Here is a 23,494-nt window from a genome sequence, read left to right as displayed (position 1 = left end):
GAAATATTGCATGAAAAGTAAAGGATTAATGGTAAATAAATTAAATTATAAAATAGGAATAATATGAAAGCAAGAATCTAATAATAATATTATAAAATGCTTAAAGTTACAATGTAACCAAGCTTAAAGTTAAAAGACTTAAGAGAATAACAAGTTTTACAAGAATTTCTAGTGAAAAATGATGAAAATGAAATATCCTAAGGCTCTTATTTATACTAATTAAAGGCCTAATTCACTAATTATTTGCATTACTTTCGTGCTTAATGACTACTTAATACTAATCATAAAGAAAATGGAGGTTACATAAGTCACAAGGTCACAAACTTAGCCAAGAAGTCAAGAATTCATAACTGCCTGAGGTGTCGACACAAGTCGTGTCAGCTTCAAGTTTCTTATATGAAGGGGGCTTCAAGGGGAACACAACTTATGTTATGGGACACTACCAAACCGTGTTTTCCTCAGACATTTTGCATTGGAAGTTCTCCGTTTCGTGCAATCTTCTCCCTTTTTCGCCCCGATTCACTTCATTGACTTCTTATTCCCTAAAAACATTTATAGGAGACAAAAATGCGTAAAAATAAACTATAATGCTTAAAATGCACATGAAATCAAAGGTAAAACAAGCAAGAAACATGATACATTTACCGCCTATCAAATACCCCTATACTTCAATTGTTGTTTGTCTTCAACCAAAAAGGTTACTTAGAAAGAATTTAGGATCAAGCACTTTTTAGGTCCTTCAAAAACTAAAAAAATGAAAGTTTTGTCATTACTCATACGTGGTCTGTCACTTCGATCAGCTAAGATTCAAGTTCCCCCGTACTCACCAACACCAAAAGCATTTCCAAAACACAAAACCATAAAAGAGATATAATCAATAGTTTCTTACTTTGGTCACCTCTCTAACTACGCTTTGGACTTAAGTCTCTTATCAATTTTCTTCCCTTTTCATGTTGACAATCAATTTAAGGAACTTTGAATTATGATAATCATCACGTGCACAAGATTGATTGAGACTTTTTTTGTTTAGACACGATATAAGCAACAATTGTTATCTTTATTTACCGGTGAAATGATACACTTTTGTATCCTTGTTTATTGTCCACTTTGGGACGACGTTCAGGGTAAAGGTAGAGAAAAACAAGAAATGGGGGTTTGAATTGTTTGGAAAATAAAACTTTTTCAATAACTTAGACACATGCAGAATAAAAAGTTTGACACATAATTTTATAGTGGTTCGCTTGAAATTCAAAGCTACTCCAGTCCACCCGGCCAAGGCGATTTCGCCTTCAAAAAGGTCTTAATCCATTAATCTTGAAAGATTACACAAATAACCGTCTAAGAGAATTAATCTCTTAACCCTCTCAAGTATTCAGACTTCACAGAGTCACTAGAGGAAATATCTCAGTAATAAAATGATTGGTAATGCATAATGCTTCTAACAATAAGCAAATATTACAAAAATAATATCCAGAGTTTTTCACGTAAGAGCAGCAGCTCGTGAAAGAGTGAAAGAAGATGATGAAGAATTTTGTATTCTTATGTGTCTCAGGTATTTTTCTTGAGCGGTATTCCATCCTTTATATAGGAGTTTGAGAGGACCGTTGGGTGATGACAGAATCTTGGACATTGAAGAATGATTAATGTCATTACTCTCCTTGTTTCTTTCTAAAACAGTTTTGGGTGCGTCATAGCTTCCTTCTAGAAATAGTTTCTTTCTAAATGCAGATTTCTTCACGGTTACGCTTTCTGAGTCAGCGAATCTTATATCCAGAGTCTTGTTTAGCGATGTTCGTCTTCAGAGGGTACTTCTATCTGATTGAATTAGAGTTTCTCTTTAATCTTGACTTCTTCAGATCGTGCGTCTTCAGAGTCTGGATTCATTCTTCTTTATTAGAGTTTCTGATTTCTTTCGTTTTGCTAGTGCTTGCGTTTGATCAAAGTCAGAACCTTCTAGTCGTGTATCCTATGAGTAGTGTCTAATGTTGGATTTTGTATCTGATGATTTATCTATCTGATTGTTTGATCAGAGTCCTGCACACTTAGGAAAATTTTCGTTAGGGTACCATTTTTGTTTCATCCTTTGTTATCATCAAAATCTTAGAGATACATTGTAGAACCAACTTTGTTCTTACAATCTCCCTTTTTTTGATGATGACAAAACAAGACAGAGTAGGGATGAAACAATACGAAAAACTCTCAGAGCAGATAAGGAAAGGGGACTCCCCCTGAGTTAGATCATTAAATTTAACAAAAGTTCTTACTGGACCTTCCTTGGTTTAGTGCCTTAGCTATTTTCCTGCATACTTTTAGTCATCAGTTTATTAATATTTATTAATGTTTGTAGTGCCTTGATAGATTTTAGTTATGTTTCCATCAGAGTTGTTTTTAGTTCTCCCCCTTTTTGTCAGAATCAAAAAGACTTAACAAAAAATGGATATTCATATAGCAGAGAAAAACAGGTACAGATAGGCAACACAGAAGGCATAGATCAGAAAGCAAGAAAAAATATCAGAAGGAAAAGCAACAAACAAATAGCCAAGTGTCTAAGGGTTTGGGGGCGGAGGCGTCCGTTGGAGCAGCTGAGTCAACATGTTCTGAATGTTGATGTTGACGGAATCTTGTTGATCCAGTCTAGCTCGAACCACTTGTTGTTCCTTTTGCAATTCCTCCAGAGTCTTTAAGACCAGAGGGGCAAAACCAGAGTTAGATTACTTCCCACTAGTCAAAGCATCAACCCTGGCCTTGGCAGCTTCCTCTTTAGCAATGTGTGTTGCTTCTTCATCGTCGGCTTTTGCTTTTGCCTCAGCCTCAGGAGCAGCAGCTTCAGCAACAACCTTTTCTTCAGCTTCTTTGATCCTCTGTTCTTCTTCTAGGTGAGCTTTCTCTTCTACTTCCTTCCTAGCATGTTCCTCAGCCTCTCTGGCCAAGCGAACTTGGAGCCTTATACCAGTATCTCTGATGAAGTCGTTACGGACTTGTTCAGAGAGGCCTTTCAGTTTGAAGGCTTCAGAGGTCATCCAACTGATTACTCTGTTCCAATGGATCCTTACTATAGAGGGATCATCACTGATGCCAGAGTTGATAGTCAGAGACTTGATCTTCTCTACTGAAGACTCTGCAAAAACATTTATTGCTTCTTATAGGGTAGGGAAGGAAGTTTCAGGTTCAGGGGCAGAGGCTGGGGAGGATGGAGTGGTGGCATTAAGGTTTAGAATGGGAGTGATGGAGTCAGTGGATGTTGGTGGTGTGGGAATAGCAGAGGGGGAATGTGTTATTTGTTCAGGTTGTGGATTTTTGCATGCATTCATAACTCACCCACATGCACCATTCCTCATGGATTAAGAAGAAACTTAGACCCATAAAGCTAAGGTTTACATAGACATCAAAGTCCAAAGGCATGGTCTAATCACATCATCAGCATAGGGGATGTGAAACCCTAATTAGGGTGGTGAAGGTTTGATTTCAACAAAGGTGTGGCCAGACAATCTAAGGCCTTCAGAGCCCTAACTCCTCAAGGCATGATTTCATGAGGCTTCACCCAGGCCTTATCTTGGTCTCCAAAACCCTAATCAGAATATGAGAATCAAATGAACTTGGTGGCCTCATTGTGTACTCACGATCCTTCGATCTTTACCCTTTGTCATTTTTTGCTTAGCCTAACACTTCCTGAAGTATTGGTCTTGGTCCCAAGTCAATGATTCCATCCATATGGTTGGGGATATGCCTTTGGTCCTTATCACCTGAATATCCAAATTCCTTGTGCTTCAAGCCCTTTGTTGGTCATACCATTGGTACCTGGACACTATGTCAAAACCCTAATCTCATGGTCCCACTTGATGGCTATGTTCATATACATTATCAGTCAAGTTATTTTTCAAAAGTCCAAGTCATGAAACAAAACAATTTCAGACCATTTGTTAATCCATTTCATTCCATTTCATGTCATTTTAAACTATCCCATGTGATTCAACATAAGAAAATACAAGAATTGACATTTTTAACCAATTGTTGACTTTGGTCAACTTTGACCAAAGTCAACCCAAAATCCATAAACCCAAAATTCCATCATGATCACCAACACATTGTCCGTTTACAAAGAAAATACAAAGAAATTTGAATTTTTGACCTTTTGTTGACTTTGTTCAACACTTGACTTTTGGTCAACTTTGACCAAAGTCAACCTTCCTTTTTTTTACCATCCAAAACCTAATCTAGCCCATTCTGCCTTGATTCACCATCCAAGAGTTATGTTTCATGTGTTTAGCCTTGTTTCTTCATTTCCAAGTAACTTGGCTCATTTTCAACTTTATGCTCACCAAGCCATTACTTGGACCTTTTGCCATGCTAGCCATTTTACGCCTTGCCAAATAGGTCATGCGTTCATCACAATCAAGTGTCATAATCACATAATCAAAAGCTACACTTAGTGGACAAGATATTGCATGGGTTTGGTCTTGAACTCACCATGATAAACATCCTGCCACCATGAAAATGCAGCCATCTCTCCATCTCACACGGCAAAAGATACCATAGCAGCATGATGCACAGTTGGTTTCCCAATCTTCCAGCTAGTGAACCATGGTGTGCAAATTGCAATGAACCATGCAGCCACCAAGTCTCTCTACCTGTTACAATTCCCCTGTTAGTACATAATACAAGATGAAACATGTAGCATGCTTAACCAGGCCATCTTAATGCATAGATAAAATAGTTCAGGAACAAAGCACCTAACCACCTGCATTACAAGCAAGTACTCAATAGAGCAATGGTCTCATGATTTCTGCAGTGAGTAACAACCTATGGAAGTTACAAGAACATTACCACATTGCTACTTAAATTGTCATGACAACATCATCAGAACAACAGTTGGCATCACAAATTGAATAACATTGTTCTCTGCGAAACATGGCAACTCATGACCAAAAGGTTGGCCACATGATGAAGCAAAAGCCAAGGCATGCATCCAAACCAGGTTCAAACCCTTATAGTACAGTAGGTGACAGGCCAAGACCTAAACCAGGCCACTTGCAAAGAAGCCAATTGGCATGTTGACAAGTAGAAAGAGACCTTGGATATCAGCCACTACCCTTTGCTCCATGAGCCTTCTACAAAGCAAATTCAGACACCTGGACTGCATTAGGTTAGCACACCAAAATTGTTTCAGAACCAAAGATCAATACCTGCAATAACACATCATTGGCTTGCATCCTACAGTTAAGATATCAGTTTAAACCATGAGGCTAAGTTCCACCAAACCTGCAAGTGAGAGGGGTGGTCAAGTGAGTTATGCACCAGTAGCATCTGCAAAAACCAATCCTGTAACGCATTCGAACCGTGCCAATGTTTTGAACCAAACCAAGGAATGTCATCATTGCCAAGATCAAACCCGAAATACCTGCAGTGCAAAAGTCACAATTGGATTACATCAGGTCAACATATCACAAACCTGTATCAATGCCAACACCATGCAACAATGAGAAATCAATAAGCTAAGCATGTTGGGAAAGCTACAAACCAATGAACCATGCTGGATAATTATACACTGCATACCTGCCATCAAACAGAATTAATGTCAAACTGTAGAGGTAGCCATGAAATGTTGAGGTGAACTAAGACTGCATGAGTCAGTGCATGCAGGATCAATAGGATGCACACTTGCAAAGGAACTATGACTTAAAGCACATCTGAGCATAAGTCATGGCTTTCTTTGAACCAAGTCAGAAGCCCTTCACAGGACCTGCAAACATCAACAAGGTCTTTACCATGTCATGTGCACATGCTATAATAACCCAACATCATGCACCAAGTAAGCAAGCACCAGTACAGGTCATCAGGTACAAGATTGGCCAGCAACAAATCATGAACCGAGGCATTGAAAGCAGCACATGCTGTCGACCATGGCTAGGTCGGCACACTGCATTTGAAGCAACTCCTTGGATTAGCAAGCAAGTCAGCAACTCAGGGCATATGTACAATCATAATTAAAGGTCCATTACTAACAATTAACAGTTCAACAACTAACAGTCCAGACTGACAATAACCTACTGCATCACATCTGCACCACACTTAAACCATTGCAATATGACAGGGGATGTATTAACAAGCTAAACCACTTGTCTCGCTCTGCATAAATGCTAACAACAATTGACATCACAACCAATATGCCTAGTTGGAGTCAACAAAGTTGGAATTAGACAGGTTGTGCACAAGCCAAGCATCAATCTAAACCTACAAATTACCACATTCAATCCATCTCCAATGCCCAAGCTAGGCAACAACATGACTATGCTATCATGACTTAGTTTGGCTGCAATACAAAAGGTCAAAGATTTGCTAGATGACAAGTGCAGATATTACCGTCACCATGCAAGGCCATAAGCTGTCACCTGAAGCAAGACACAGGCCAAGCCAGATTTTGTGCTATCCAAGTGAATGCCACCAGCACCCTATAGTACAAAAGTCACACCTGGCAAAATCACTAACTGCTCCATTCGAATAGCAAAGTCATAACGAAAATAGGTCCCATCAGAACCAAGGGTAAAACCTTGCATCAAACCTCATCAAAGCTCAACATGATTTCATATCCAATGCATTGATAACAACCCTGTCTCGATTACAGTTCAAGACAGGTTTCAGTGATAGAGTAACACGATGCAAAGTTCCATGGCATAGCAGCACTAACACCACATAACAGGTCCAACCAGTCATCATTTAAGCCAATGAACCAATACCACTTAAGTGCAACCTGTTCAACCAGTCATTACTAAAGCCCTTGGAGTTCATATCCATTTAAGTAATAACCTGCATAGCCAGTCAAAGGTTTCAATTCACTCACATTAACCAACTTAACTAACTGAGTCGTTTCTAACTAACTGAGTTTTTCAATTAACTCAGTGAGTTGAGTCCAACTAACTCCAAACCATGTTTAACTAATTCCATACCTAAGTCCCAAGATAGCAAGGTCCGAACCAAAAATCTATTTAAGAGATTCACCTCTCTCATTTTCAGACCCTTGGCATTTGTGCGAATTCTCTCTGCAATCTCTTCCCTCACCCTCACCAAAGCTCTCACTCTCTCACAGAAAAGCCATTGAAGCTTCACCTTGAAGCTTCAATTTTGCTTCACCTTGAAGCTTCAATTTTGCTTGAGCTAAGCCACAATATTCATATTTTCCTTTGTTCTAATCCAGAAGAAGATGAAGAAGGCGAAAGAAGAAGAAGAAGAAGAAGAAGAAGAGAGAATCAAGGTCAGAAAGCTTACCGGCGAACCTTCCGATCATCTTCTCCGGTATGTCATTTTCATTTCAGTGGTATTTCCTTGCTTTGAGATCACCTAGTTGCAGTATCTGAAGTAGGGAGTAGAAACCCCATGGTTGTAGGGATTGATTGGCGCCATACACTATTTAATTTAGCTTGCAATCGGCTAGGGTTCCTCCCTTTAGATGTGCGATTCGACCAACACAAGGAGTGTTTTCCATTTCATTTCCATATTCATGATCAGCTTGGCTTTGTGCTTCGATTGAGACAAAAAATTTGACCATGAGCCAATATCAGCGCCGGCGACAGACGCCGGACGTCGACCATAATGAATGGACGACATCCACGAGCGCGCGCAGTGAGAGTTTGAACTCTGTTGACTTAGACAAGTCAACAGAGGTACTGGACTCATTTTCCTTAAGGCCCATTGGAATTGCTCTTCATACGCCACACATCACTAACCCCCCCCCCCCCCCCCCTCTGAGTAGTGAAAGAAATGAATCTTGGGCTCAACCAAACCCATTAGTACCTTCTACTAATTCCCTACGCGTTTCCAATACACCCCCTAGAAGTGTCAGTTTGGCCTTGGGCTGAGGATAAGCCCATGCCTGTTTTTGCTCATACACCACCCTTTTTGGACATTGCTTCCTGCACCAAAAAACAGCTTTGGGCCCATTCTGAAGCCCATTGATCCAATTCTGTTTTACACTCCCATTTTCAATTCACACCTCCATTTTAATTGTTTCCTTAATTGTTTTTTTGAAATATAATTAGGTCTAATTAGGATTAATTCACACTTTAGAATTTAATTAGGATTAATTCACATTTTAGAATTTTAATTAGGATTAATTCACATTTTAGGATTTTTCATTAGAATTTAATTAGGAATTTTAATTAGATTGAAATTAGAAACAATTATGCTTTGCTTAAATTTAGAACTTCACTATTCTCAACATTAGGATTAGAATTCAACTTTAGGTTAGAATCCCTTTTAGGCCATGAATAAAATTAGACATATTTTTGCAATTGACTATTTTAGCCTTTTAGGTTTATTTTGGTACTTTTGTGTTAAAATTGCATGCTCCCCTTAGGATTAGAATTCAATCGTTTCCTAATAAGTGTAGGACTTAACATAGGCCCTTTAATCAATATTTTGAAATTCTCCCTTAGGATTTCTAACTTCTAACTTAGAATGTTCAATCAACTTCTAATGCATGATCCCTTAGGATAGTTTCCAACAATTACTAACTTCAACTAGATCCTAACTTAGTTCCCCACAAAACTAAAACAAAAACCCTGATTAAATTGATCAAAAGAAATTTTGATTAATTAAATCCTTTGAACTTGTATAACCCCACAGTCTAAATTGAGTGACCAAAAGACCCTTGGTCACTTAATAAGACTTTTCTTCAAAGTTGTGGAGCTCAAGGCCTCAAGTCAAGATTTTCAATCAAGGCATCCTCAGTTATATCAAGCAGCGGATTATTCAAGCACATCAAAGGTGGCGTCTTCAGCTTATTCAAGCACATCAAAGGTGGCGTCTTTAACACTTGTTAACTCAAAGTTAAAAGAGTGTGACACGAGCCTTAAGCAATAGAGAAAGAGTGAGACTGGAGGATTTCTACCCCCATTTTGAGTATCTTTGGGTATGGGACGTATGACCCAGCGCTCATCGTATTCACCTCTATTCATAGACTTTAGCACAATTCTAACCATACAATTAACAAGTCTATCTTCACAAAGCAAAACAACAAAAGCAAGGACTACATCAATAACTTATCAATCATGAATCAAGTTGTACGATACAAGCCTTAAGTAATGGATAAGGAGTGGGATTGGAGTATTCCTACCCCCATTCTGAGTATCTTTGGGTATGGGACATATGACCCAACGCTCATCGTATTCACCTCCGTCCATAGACTTTAGTGCAATTCGAATCAAATGATTGATAAGGTTTTCATCTTCCATACAAGAAACAACTACAAAGACTATTCTCCTTCCACTTGAAAGTTAGTGTGATTCTCATCATTCAGTAACTATCAAGTCTATCCATTCTTAATTCTATCCAATTCTCAAGCATTCCATTCAAATCATTTCAATCTCAATCATTTATTTCCTCTTGCCTACAATCAATTTCTTTTTATCCCTAGTGGGCTGAACTACGAAAGCTCTGATTTCCTTATTGCACTATAAGGGTACGTAGGCAGGAAAACCCAGTTTCTTTGCGAGCTATCTTATCTATATCTAATTTATCAATATATCTTCTTTATCCCTTAGATCATTCTCTATTCATTAAATCTCTACCACCTTTTTGAGATCAATCATACTTCTCCTTGGACACCTTATCTACCCTTTTAGGACGTCCTAATGATAGTTCATCTCTTCAATCAAGAGTTGTTTGGGCAAACAACCCCAAACACTTAATTCAGTCTTTCTTTTTGGCTTTACCTTATATTATCCTGATTTGATCTCGAACTGTCGATTCCCCAGCAAGTGATACCACTCATTGCACTCCAGTACTACCATCCTTCCTTGAAGGTGTGTTTGTCTTGTGAGTCCCTGTTGCTTAGAAAAATATCTCTATTTTATTCTCGTAGTTCTGAACTATGATTGCTCTGACTTTCTCATTGCACTATGAGAATACGTAGGCACGAGGATTCGAATCCTTGGCGAGCATACTTTTAATTATGCCTTCTTCTGCCTTAGGGCATCGTTCATATCTTTCACTATCCATTATCTACCTTCGATCATAAACCGTTCACCCAGTGACATATTGTCCCTTTGACATCGAAATACACTTTCTTTGGTATTCCATATACACCCTTTTAGGACACCTGATGTAGTCCGCATTTCTACCTAGAGTTGTTTGGGCAAACAACCCGAAACACTTAATTCCTTCCTTTTTAGCCAAAACCCTACAGTGGCGGCCTGCTAGTCCACGTATCGGTTAACGATGTTTCCCTCTATGGTAGAAATATCATTTCAATACACTTTCACCTTTCGATTTCAAATAATACTTCTTCAATCACTCATCACCAGATACTCTATTTTGTGACTTCGGTCACTTCATTCCGTCCATCTCCATGATACATTCATAGTCTACCTTCTTTCACTCCATGTGATATACCTATTCTTTGAGCCAAATACATTATACCTTTGCAATCCTTCTTGCGTCACCTTGTGAACCAAGAGATGTTTGGGTTTGTGCCCAAACACCTATTTCTTCCTCTTTTCGGCTTTACCTTATAGTGGCGGCCGACTAGTCCACGTATTGGTAATAGTCACCTTACTCTTGGGTTCATCTTTTCAGCCTTTTTGGAGTTCAAACAACATTATTCTTTGGTTGAAACCATACTTCGATCACACTTATTTTCACCTCCCACTTCTAGTTCCTTGAACTACGAAGCTCTGAATTCCTTATTGCACTATGAGGATACGTAAGCATGAGGGCCCTAATCCTCACCGAGCACTCTATCTATTTCTCATCCTTTCCCATTCTTTTGCGAGTAATCTTTAGTTAACACCTATTCGGACGAGAACAATCCAAACGGTTCCCATGGAGTACCATGGATGTTTGGGGTGCTAATATTTTACCCTTACATAACCGACTTCCTTACCCAACATATCTCTTTCCCATTGGTTTTATCGATGTTTTCCCTTCCCTTTAGGGATAAATAAAGTTCGATGGCGACTCTGTTGTATGTTCGAGCGTGCGATATGTTCGGGTATATTTCCGCTAGCTTCAAATAGGTTTGAATCTTTATCTGCTTAATCGTTATTTGTTGACTTATCATAAGACATTAGTTGTCATCATCAAAAATTGATATGTTTGTTAAAAATATATCACCTATAAAACAAGATTCCACACATTATTCTAATTCTAAAATCTATCACTTACACACGTCAGGGACTAGAATATTAAAGTATTTGTCATTCGTAAACATAATTCAGTTTCAAATTACAATTCGTTTCTTTCACGTGAATAAAAAAAAATCTATAAATAATAGGTTTAAAATAAAGCTGAATCATTAAAAAAAGTTAATTTTAAATTTTAGATGAAACACTTATTAGTCAAATTTTATTTATTTCCAACAATGTCCATTTCACATGAAACTAGATGTTAAGAGGAAAAAAAATCCAATAACCAGGCATATACTTTATATATAATAACCAAATAAATAAATAAAACAAAGAATATCAAAATTAAATTAAAAGAGATTGTGGTGTGGTGGTACCATGGCTTTAAGGTCCATCCATGACTTCACACCTCTTTAAAGCAAAGTAAAATTGATAGACAAATTAGTTGAATATTTCAAATATCTCCAAAAGCAATATTATGCATGCATCATCACAATCCACACCAGGCAATGTGCAGGTATCCATTAACACTTTGTTCTACATTTCACCTAAAATTGTACGGTCTTAAAATGTTGGGACCCTAGGATGTTTCAAATTTAGTATTTTTTTCAAATTATTTACTATTCAATAAGGTATTATTTAATTTCTTCACCCTGCAATAATGGGGGTATATCATTATCATGTATGTGATAGAGACAAAAACAAAGGAAAAGTCCTTAAATAGTTGGTCAAATTTCGTAGAGGCTAAAACCAAGATTTTGGACACAACAAATTGAGAAAGAGGTGAAATTGTATGCCATATGGATGTGGACCCTAGATATGTATTATTATAAATAAAGTTATGTGGGCCAGGGAACAAGAAGGCCTAAGACCTAATTTAAAAATGAAATATTTTAAATTTCATAATACAGTAAGTATTTAGATTTAATTACAATTGTGTTTATTTAATAATGCTTATTTCCATTTGGTCGTCATAGACTTAATTCTTCAATTTTAAATATTTTAGTTACTTTTTTATATTTTTTAATTGAAAATAGTATATTAAATTACAATTTTTATCTTCATAATTATTAATATATGAAATGAAACTAATCATATTTAAAATTTAAAGTGTTTTATCTTTTCTAATATTCAGCTAAAAATTAATAACGAGATTATTTTTTAATGATGTGTAATTTATATTTGTGATCTTTAGAGTTTTAGAAAAAAATTATATGATGATTTGTCACAACAAGTGACACATAATATAAAAACAAACAAATCATCAATTTTAGTGCAAAAATGTAAGAGGTAATCAAAACCATTTAAATTTAAAATAAAGGAAAAAAACGGTAATCAAGCCAAAATAGTAATATTATGTGTTTCGTTAAATATCATCAAGATATAACAATTGAATTCATATTCAAATGGGCATCGACAAAAAATATCAGTAATGGATAGAAAAAAAATCCTTAAAAATGACACGAGTATGGACGCATGTAATTACCTATTAAATAAGCAGGTATGATTACGGGTACAAGTACCTCAATTCTCACTTCGTCTTCGTCATATATTCGGACAATATATATTTATATATTTTAATTTATATTATTATAAAAATATAAATCAATTTTAAAAAAATCACCAATAAACTGTGATGGATCTGCCTAATACCCAACTGCCTAATGCCTAATTTATCTCAAATTCACTCCATTTGACCCAAAATATATAATTAATTCGCAAGCAAATAGTAAGACACATTCTCTAATATCCAATTTCATTACACTCGTCTTGAATCTTGAACTGACTTAAGTGTTGGAGTGCTAACTATGAAGGTTCACCTAGTGTCGCCATAAGGAGTTCATCATTATCGTTCAAGATCATCAATTCTTCAACTCATCTATTTCTAGTTCTTGAATGCAACAATTGTGCCTTATGTGGGAAAAAAACTCTTGATTCATATGATTTCCACTAATTCATGTCCGCTTTCCAACTCCATCGTTCACACCCTTCTTAGATATCAGAATCGAGATCATTCAGAAGCAGCGAACAAGGAGATATGTCGCAGTCGATCCAATCAGCCATTGTTTCCACTATGATTCATCAGATTCTCAGATCTTTGACTCCCTATAGAATTCTGCAAAAGCAACATAAGGAAGGATCTTAGCTCCATATGTAGATCTATACCAAAGGTTGGAGGCAATTTCCTTGAAGATCATGCTAGAGGTTCACGATTCATCCTCTGATATAGCATCTCTAGTATTTTTCGTTGCTAACGTGGTATTCTTCGTGGTGGTGTTGAAGATTCGACGAGTTCATAGTTACTTACGTCGGGATACAACGAGCTCATATTTAACTCCAATTGTGGAGCATGTACGGAAACCCCTTTTATAGGTACTAAAGGATCTATGACCGGTGGACTGATCTTCCTCAGATTGGATCCAGTGTTTTCCTTATTACTTGGTCCAGTCCTCTTAAAAAGGGTTGGAACATGGGTATTGCATATGAAATAGAAACGTTAGGACGCAAATATATTCCATCCAGTAAGTATCGTAGTTTCACCGGGGGTCGGGGTCCACACGAGGTTGCTCATAAACAACATCCCCCGAGCGACATCGTCTAACCTGATAAGCCGATGACCACATTCCCGTTATTGGGCCAACAAAAGAGTGAGACTCACCGACTATAAGCTCAGAGAAAAATGCACTCCAAATTTTAGAAACTATCTATGATCGGCGCCCGACTTTGCTGTTCCAAAGGAAAAACTAGACGGAAAGAACAGTTTTCCCCATCAGAGGTCAAAGAGGCAGGTCTCTTAAGGAACATCGTCCATATTCGACCGTCCTTATGGGTCCAAGGGGACCCGACCATAAGGTCAGATCACGTATAAGAAGACTAACATCCACATTTCGACCACTTGAGTTATATATCCAATCCAGAGTAAGACAGGAGTCGAGATGTTTCTACCCTAGTGATCAGAAGGCACCTCACTAGAGCAGTCGACAAAAGCAACTGCGAGGTCCTAAGGTTTCAACGGTCGTACTCAAACTATGTCCCCGATAAAGCCGACCACCCAACAATGCACCAACAAGAAAGTATAAGATGGGATGTTTTTACATATCATCTCACAGAAGGAGACACCGTAGAGAAAAGAAGTACACCCTTGGAGTTATGAGCAAGGGCAGGTACCAAAGACTCAGGACGTCATCCATCCACAATAGGGTTACTATTGAAGGTCTGTTTATCTAGTCATATCATTGTTTCCTTGTAACAAATTCAATTCATTAGTAATAAAAAAATTTATACACATTCTCTTTCTCCCTCTATTTTATGCTTCCTTGTCTCTCTTTCTCGTAGAGTGCTAAAAACAGGGGTAACAAAGACTAAATGCATTTATGCGCATCCAATACTACTTAAATGCATTCCTTGTATGATTGTGTATCTGATACAGACTAAACACATTTTTTCGCATCTAATACGGCTCAAATACATTCCTTGCATGACTGTGCATTTGATACAAACTATACACATTTTTGCTTAATTGGTGCACCTCCCTTCGGATCTAGCCAATCCAATGGTGTTAGACGGTGGAGCCCAAAGATGTCCACTTCAATTTAAACCAAGCCTCGTGGGTAAGGATAGGGATTCTACCCTTGGTCGAGGAACGGTCCTCTGTGACGCGGGGCGTGGTACAAACACACGACTACAACTTTTTGTCCTTGTCGGTCCCAAGCAAATTGCTAAATACAAAAAAAAATGTAGAAACTAAAAACAGTAGCTAAAGTCATTCAATGCGCTAAGTCGCCAATTACAAAAGGCAGGGGAAACACATCAATCACTTTGTTGCAATAAAATGCATTTCCTCGCTCGTAAAGAAGGTAACCAGGGTTCTCACACCTAGAATAGGCAGTACATTGGTGCCGAACATTATCTGAGGCGAACTAACTTTGCATTACCGGGTAAAAGAGCAAGCCCCGAGGTACAACAATTTGCAAACAACCAAAGACGCAACACAACGACAATGATAAAATGGAGCCAAGCGTAAATCTCTAAGCTAAGTAATACCTAAATCATTGAGGTAAAAACATTTTTATAAATATTAATGATTGTACACCCAGAGCGCAAAAAGCTTGGGAAGCATTGTAAGAAATAAAATAATACAAAGGAAAAAGAAAAGTCAAGTTGAAGCTTCTGGAAGCACCACGATCACCCTTTGGAGTCATCCTTGAAGTAGCCTGAAACAGGTTTAACACCTCGGCTGAGATTAAGCATTAAGATAAACGTTTCTATCTTGCTCCACGACATGACCACAAACATGGTAAATGCTCTGTATAGTCCTTGAAGGGAATTATTAGGAGTATCTTTCAGACCAACAACCTCATCTTTAAGGGTTTTCAAAGCCTTGATATAAGCCTCCACATCCAGCAAAAGAGTTTTTCAATCCTCCTTAGTCTGACGAGTCTTCTCAGCAACAATGTCAGAGACATCATGATACCGTTTCTCTGCCTCCTTAGAAGCAGCCTCCAGATCAGTTACCTGGGCAACCAGGGTAGAAGGGGAGCCATGATTCTTTTCCCCCTATTATAAATAATTAACATGATTAAGCTTCTTCTATAATGCAACTAACTCTTCCTGGAGAGCAGAACACCTCTGCTATATAACTTCACATTCCCCTTTTTAAAGTGTCACTTTCCTTGGATGGATTTCCATGAGCCAAGACATCACCCCTACCAATAGAGGAAAGAGAGAATAAAGAAGATGCACAATACATATTGAAGGTGATCTTGGAGAATATTTCTAGTTTATCTACCTCATAGATATTCTCGACGAAGGTCAAATCCAACGTCGAGACATTAGGAGTGGCCTCCTCGGGAATACAAGAAAACTGGGAAGAAAAGACGTCTAACATCTGTGAGAAGCAAGTTAGCTCTCTAAAAACATTGTCCTTGGCAACACGGGTTCATTTTGGATAACCCTTTTCCCGAGAGGATCACTGATCTTCATCTCGGGCCCTCTTTGTTGAAACTGGAGGCGGGGACGACTCCCCCACATTCAAAGTTGTTGCATCATCCATAAGTTGATACACATCGGACGTAAAAGTAAAAGTCCTAGCAGCCGAAATTTGAGAAAGGGTCTGAGTAGGAGAAGTGGGTGTCGAATGAGGCACTACAGGCTGAATGCCTTAGGCATTTGCAAGGTCGTGGAACATTTGAAACTTGTTCACCTCGTCCATGTTATTAGAAAAACCTAATCACACATGTAAAAAAATTAAAACCAAGAAGACTTCATACTCACCAAGTATTTCTTGTATCTCTTCCTGTTTGATTTCACTCACAATGACGTTAGCGTTAATCCTCATTTTCCTCACCTCAATATGAGGAACCTCACCAGGACCAAACTCTTCCTCATACTCAAACCCTTAAAACCAAGAATACATGTCCTCCTTCATTCCCACCTCGTATGAAGAAAGGGAACCTGACTTGGTGCGATATGAGGAGAAATCCTGATTAAAGTGAATTTTGTACCAATACTTTGAGAATGAACTTCTGGAAAAGCTAGAAGACTTTGTAGGAAGGTAACACCAAGTGAGACGGGACTCAGTAGAAAGAGGTCTTACCAACAAAAAATGCCCCAAAAAGTCGCCCCAATTCGGGGTGAAGGACTCAAACCAATGGTTGTTTGGATGGAAGCTAATGAGCCCTTGGTCCAAAAAAGTTATTATGGGAAGAACGCTTCAAATGAAACAGGTCGAAGAATAACCTAGTAGACAGGCTTCTGAGACTTATATTTAACGTACAACTGGAATTCCCTATTGTAAACCTAAGAGGTCGGTTGGAGCTGGGAGTGGCAACTTTTAAATGCTTCAGGATAGCTACCTCAAAGTTAGGAAAAGGCAATTGTAGTCTTTTTTTTTTGAATTGACACTCGTAGAACATGATTACACAATCATCGAAGTAACTGGATATCCTCTTTTTCATCCCACTAGAAGAACCGACCATTCAAAGGGATCACTGACCACAATAACATCTATGGAAGACTCCACACTAAGAATGTAAGAAGTGCCAGTTACTTTTGCATCAACCCAGTCATATTCTGTTGCATCTGGACGATCTTAAAGATCTATGTAGGCTTTCACTTCAACATTGTTAGGCTCGTAGTTATCGGTCCTCAAGCAAAGTTAAATAAAGCTTTTAGCATGTTAGGCAAAATAAAGGAGTTTACTAAGGTAGTGAATATAAATGAACTAGAATGATAAGTGTAACACTCTAAAATCCGCAATTACAAATATATATAATTATAGGTAATTTCAAATACTCTAACATAGGGTGTCACACATACTCCATAATCACATGCTCACATTTATTAGATTCATCGTAGTGAAATGAAATAACTTTAGTAATCTCATAAAATAATTCAAATATCTCATAATTAAAGATTATCTCAAAAGTTCTCAAACTGAGCAAATAGTGCTAAAAACACAATACTCTCAAACTCGAAATAAAATAGAAACATTTCCCTCCCCCAAGTGTTACACTATCAGAGCAACGTGACTAATAACTCAAAACAAAAAAAGATAAACAAATAGGCCAAATACAACATCCTCCAAGCCAACACCTACTAAACATCCTTTACCTGGGTATCTGCACCACCGGAGTAAAGTACAGACGCCAAAAATAACAGGAGGTGAGAATACATTAATATGTATATAGAATGCAAAAACAACAATGATAGATACATAACATGTTATCAATATCACAGCTCATATCAATTACTAAGACAACATTTATAACAAATAAATCGTACAAAACAACCAAATCAACTCATACAATAAAATTACTCACTCACATCAACTCATATAGACAAATAATTCATACTTAGTGAATATGTGTATGCAATGCTTGAGTCCTCAACTTTGTATGCATGTGGTACCAAGTTTTGGATGATTAGAGGTTTGTTTCTGATTTTCATCCCGCTAATGTCCCATCTTTAAACCGGGCCTCCCCAAGGTCCCCTCTCTGAATCAGATAACTCTACAAGTCATGAATGCATGTAATACAACTCAACTTTATCAATGCTCGTCATGGTCCCCTCTCTAAACCAGACTCACAACTCAACTCTATCAATGCTCATCACGGTCCCCTCTATGAATCAGACTCATCATATCTCAACCATTACTCGTTCATGGCCACTCACCATGAAACTCAACAATGCTCATTATCAATCAATTAATCACAACACAACACAATCTCAACAATTTCATGCATAATAATTAGCAATTTAATAAAATGCACTAACTCACATGAAACTGAATCGCATAACCTCAAACAGTACATAACAATACCAATTAATAATCAAAATAACACATTGTCACAAAATTAACTCGAAAGCAACTCATTTATGCTCTGCCACTTTCGAAGAGCGAAGTACAGTTCGCCGAGCGAACCCTCGCTAGGTGAACTCCTATCTCACTGAGCGCGCGTCTCAGAAACCAGAAGTTCCTTACTCTGCATATTTTGTTAAGCGAAACATTTCTCTCTTAGAGATGAATCACTCGCTAAGCGCAACTCGCTGAAAAACCAGAAAACCAGAAACATGTCATTTCGATGGGCGAACCCTCCTCGCGCTTAGCGAAATTTCACTCAGTGGTGTTAGATTATGTTGAGCATGAGAGCCCATAAACAACAACATCAAAGTGCCCAATTTCCATAATTTAAGCCTTATCAAAGCTCTAATTTCGATCTCAAACACACGGAATTCAAGCATACATGTTAATAAAATATTAAAAAGTAATCAAATATGCATAAATTAACATATATTACATCAATTTGATCAAAACTCATCATCTTCAACACTTTCAACGCAACCTATAAGAACAACAATTTTCAGAATTAATCAGATTAATTTACACGAATTTGGCTTACAATTCAGAATACGAAATTAACATCAAACACATAATCCATGAAAGAGTTTTAATAAAAACTCATCTCAAGCTCTAAAGCATTCAACAATGGTGAAAAGGAAAACCCCAAAGGACGAGGATAACGAATCCTCTCTAACCTCTTTGCTTAAGCACCCACATATGAATAATTTCTCCCCTATTGCCTTAGAATTTCAGAATATTTAAGCTTTTGGTTATGGTGTCTCTAGCTTTAGCCCTCTCATGCATTCTTTCTCCAAAACCCTATGTTGCTCTTTCTCCTTGCCAAATTTTCACGTACAACAAACTAATCCTAATTTCTCTATTTAAATAAAATCTAATTATTTGTTTCTAATATTTTTCATGATACTCTCACTTCTCATTAATTACCCCACACCCCAAAACTCTAAAAGACTTCTAATTTCCACCCCACACTCTATTGTCTCAAATTAAAATTAAATAAAAATCTCATTTTATTTCTAAAGGGTGTTTTCTCTCATCTTAGGTCATCTACCCCTAAACATATAAAATCAAATAATTCACCAATACATCACAAATTTAATTAAAATAGCATAATTAATTAAATACGGAAAAATGGAGTGTTACAACTCTCCCCCACTTATAGAAATTTTACCCTAAAAAATCATCTGAAGGAAATAACTTAGGATAAGACTCTCTCATCCGTTTCTCCAACTCCCACGTTACGCTCCCTCCAGCAGGTCCTCCCCACATCACCTTCACCAAAGCGATCTCTTTACCCCTCAAGTATTTCACTTCTCAATCCTCAATTCGCAAGGGTGATGCCTCAACAATCAAGTTCTCTCTCACTTGCACATAATCCAATTGGATTGCATGACACAAATATGGAACATACTTCTGAAGTTAAGACACGTGAAACACACTGTAAAGATTCGAAAGAGATTGTGGTAACGTAACTCTGTAGGCCACTTCTCCAACTTTATTCAGAAACTGATAAGGACCAATGAAACGCAGTGTGAGCTTTCAAGATTTCAACGCACGACCAATACCAATCACTAGAGTGACTCTCAATAATACATGATCTCCCTCTTATCATGATAACTCTTATGTCTACTCTACGAAGTGTTTTCCTCCTCTTATCATGATAACTCTTATGTCTACTCAAAGTCAAGTGTTTTCCTCCTCTTATCATGATAACTCTTATGTCTACTCTACGAAGCTTTCATCTTCTCTTGATTCATCTTGATCTTATCAGTAGTCTGTTGAATGATATATGGACCAAGCACAACACTTTCGCCATACTCATACCAATACAAAGGTGTCCTACACCTCCTACTGTATAAAGCCTCAAACGATGCCATTCCAATACTCGACTAAAAGCTATTATAGTAAGTAAACTTAATCAATAACAAGTAATTATCCCAGTTACCTCTTTGTTCTAACATGCAAGCTCTCGAAAAGTTCTCCAAAGATTAGATAGTCCTCTCTGTTTGATCGTTCCTCTGCGGATGATAAGCATAACTCAACCGCAACTTAGTTCCCAAGGCTTCCTGCAAACTCTCCTAGAGCCTTGAAGTGAACCTCAAATCTCTATCTAAAACAATACTTAGAGGAATACCATGCAAGTTGACAATCCTATTGATATACACCTAAGCTAACTCTTGCAACAGATAACTCGTCTTTATCAGATAAAATGAGCCAATTTAGTTAGCATATCCACCATGACCCGAATCATAACACTTCATTTAGAAGTCTTCAGAAAATGTGTCACAAAACCCATATAAATGATGTCCCACTTCCACTCAGAAATACTCATTGGTTGCATCGATCCTGACGGTCTCTGATGCTCAATCTTTGACTTCTGACAAGTCAAAAATAATAAACAAACTCAGTAACATCATCCTTTATACCTAGCCACCAAAATGTCTCCTTAAGATCTATGTACATCTTAGTAGCACAAGGATGAATACTTAAACCACTACTATGACCTTCCTCAAGAATACTTTTCTTAATCTCTAACACATCTTGCATAAAAAATCTACCTTGGAACCTCATAACTCCATTCTCATCAATTTTGAAATCCACCTTTTACCTTGATTGATCAACACCAGTCGATCAATCAATCCCAAGTTGAATTTATGACCTTCTATGATCTATTAAAAATACCACTAGTCAACTTTAGCATATCCAACTTCACATTGTTAGGAGTCATCTCAGACACCAAACTAAGATCTAGAAACTGTCCAATCAAATCGAATTCTCAAACCATAAATGCTGACACATGCAATGACTTCATGCTCAAAGTATCTGCTACAATATTGGCTTTACCAGGATGGTAACTCAACCCAAAATCATAATCCTTCATAAATTCAAGCCATCTCATTTGCCTCATATTCAATTCCTTATGATCAAACAAATACTTCAGACTCTTATGATCGTTGAACATTTCAAATCTAGAGTCAAACAGACAATGTCTCCAAACTTTAAGTACAAACACCATAATTGCTAACTCTAAATCATGGGTATGATAATTCCTCTCATGAACCTCCAGTTGTCTTGAAGCATAATCCATAAACTGACCATTCTGCATAAGCACGCCACCTAAACCTATCTTCAAAGCATCACAATACACCATAAAAGATTCACTTAAACTCGTCAAAATTATAACGGGTGTTGACGTCGATTTCCTCTTGAGTTCTTAAAAAGTATCTTCACACTGAACATCCCACACATAAGCTTGACCTTTCTGAGTCAACTGAGTCAAAAGAAAAGCTAACTTCGAAAATCCTTCTATAAACCTTATGTAGTAACCAGCAAAACCTAGAAAACTTCTTATTTATATAACTGACTTCAAAGTCTCCCACTACAATATATCGTCAACCTTTGATAAATCAACTGATATAGCACCACTAGAAATAACATGACCAAGAAAAATCACTTCATGCAACCAGACCTCACACTTTGATAACTTTGCATATAACTTCTTCTCTTGCAAGGTCTACATGACAACTCTCAGATGTTCTGCATGCTCTTCACCTGACTTTGAATCCACTAAGATATCATCAATAAATACCACAACAAACCGATCAAAGTAGGGATGAAAGATTTTGTTCATGTACTCCATAAACACACCTGACACATTAGACACACCGAACAAAATCACCGAGTATTCATAGTGACCATATCTAGTTCTAAATGCAGTCTTCAGAATATCTTCAGCCTTCACTTGAATCTGATGATAACATGATATCAAATCAATATTGCTGAAAACACAAGCACCTACTAACTAATCCATAAGGTCACCAATTCTCGGGAGATATTACTTATTCTTAATAGTAACCTTATTGAGCTATTGATAATCAACACATAACCTTATGCTACCACCTTTCTTCTTGACCAACAACACCGACGTTCCCCATGGTGAAACACTAGGTCAAACAAACTTCTTTTCAAGAAGATCCTCTAACAGTTTCTTCAACTCACTTAACTCTAACACATTCATTTTATAACGTGCCATCGACACAGGACTAGTACCAGGTACTAAGTCCATGGCGAACTCAAGCTCATATTCTATAGGCAAATCACTAATATCATATAAGAAGACCGCTAGAAAATCACACACCACCGATAGATCACCAATCACAACTTTGCTTTTAACCTTCAACGAAGCGGACATCATAAACACTTATGCGTCATCCTTCAAGGGATCTTCCACTTGCTTAACAAACATAAACATCAGATCTTCACCTTTTTAGAACTCTGGAAACAACACGGACTTGTCGAAACAATTGATATGAACACGTTTGAACTCCAACCAATTCATTCCCATAATAACATCAAGTTGGCTTAGCGGTAAGAAAATAAGTCAATACCAAAGTTCTTACCATAAATAGTCAACGAACAATTCAAACACACCTATAGAGTATTCACCAAACCATTAGTTGGGGTATCAATGACCATACTCTCAACCATATAATACATATCTAGATTCAACTTTCTAACGCAATCAAGAGATATGAACGAGTGTGTCGCACCCGTTCTAATCATAGCAGTTAGAGAAACACCATTAATAAAACATGTACCTCAAATCAAGTTATCAGATCCAGTAGTCTCTACTCCACTAAAAGCAAAAAAAATCCACTAGATTGAGCTTTCCTTATCTTCGGGCACTGGTTACTAATGTGACCTGGTTCACCACAGTTGAAACAAGTTACAACTCCACTTTTGCACTCAGCAGCATAGTGTCCTGACCTGTTTCACTAGAAACATATTGTGCTTGCACTCCTGCACTCAGCTGCAAGATGACCTATTTTCCCACACTTGAAATATTTTAGAGGAATAAAACTTCCTCCCTCACTTGCCTATTTCCCACCTGAAGCCTTCCACTTACCTTTATCAGTTGAAGCCCCAAAAGGTTTTCCATGATTTTTACTTCCACTTTTCTCATCACTAATACTTTTATAGCGAGCAGATCTAGCACGACTACCTTCATCGTAGACCC

At 37.5% G+C, this 23,494-nt stretch overlaps 1 long non-coding RNA gene across 7 annotated transcripts; it reads right to left on the bottom strand.

The window, feature by feature from the left end:
* Window positions 1–3,939: 3,939 nt before the first annotated feature.
* LOC127097546 (uncharacterized) lies at window positions 3,940–7,632 on the bottom strand. 7 transcript variants are annotated; one of them, XR_007793083.1, is made up of 6 exons: window positions 7,264–7,632; window positions 5,554–6,449; window positions 5,260–5,398; window positions 4,739–5,183; window positions 4,468–4,628; window positions 3,940–4,362 (listed from the first exon to the last, which is right to left on the bottom strand). It is a non-coding gene; the product is annotated as an uncharacterized LOC127097546 (long non-coding RNA). The 7 variants fall into 7 exon arrangements; XR_007793085.1 differs by having other exon boundaries at window positions 5,071–5,183; XR_007793086.1 differs by having other exon boundaries at window positions 4,468–5,183; window positions 5,554–5,740; window positions 6,390–6,449.
* Window positions 7,633–23,494: the final 15,862 nt, after the last annotated feature.

The sequence above is a fragment of the Lathyrus oleraceus genome, chromosome 6 (genome assembly GCF_024323335.1).
Source record: "Lathyrus oleraceus cultivar Zhongwan6 chromosome 6, CAAS_Psat_ZW6_1.0, whole genome shotgun sequence".
NCBI lineage: Eukaryota > Viridiplantae > Streptophyta > Magnoliopsida > Fabales > Fabaceae > Lathyrus > Lathyrus oleraceus.
The sequence above is the reverse complement of the archived record's forward strand: the minus strand, read 5'-3'. Positions and strand labels throughout refer to the sequence as shown.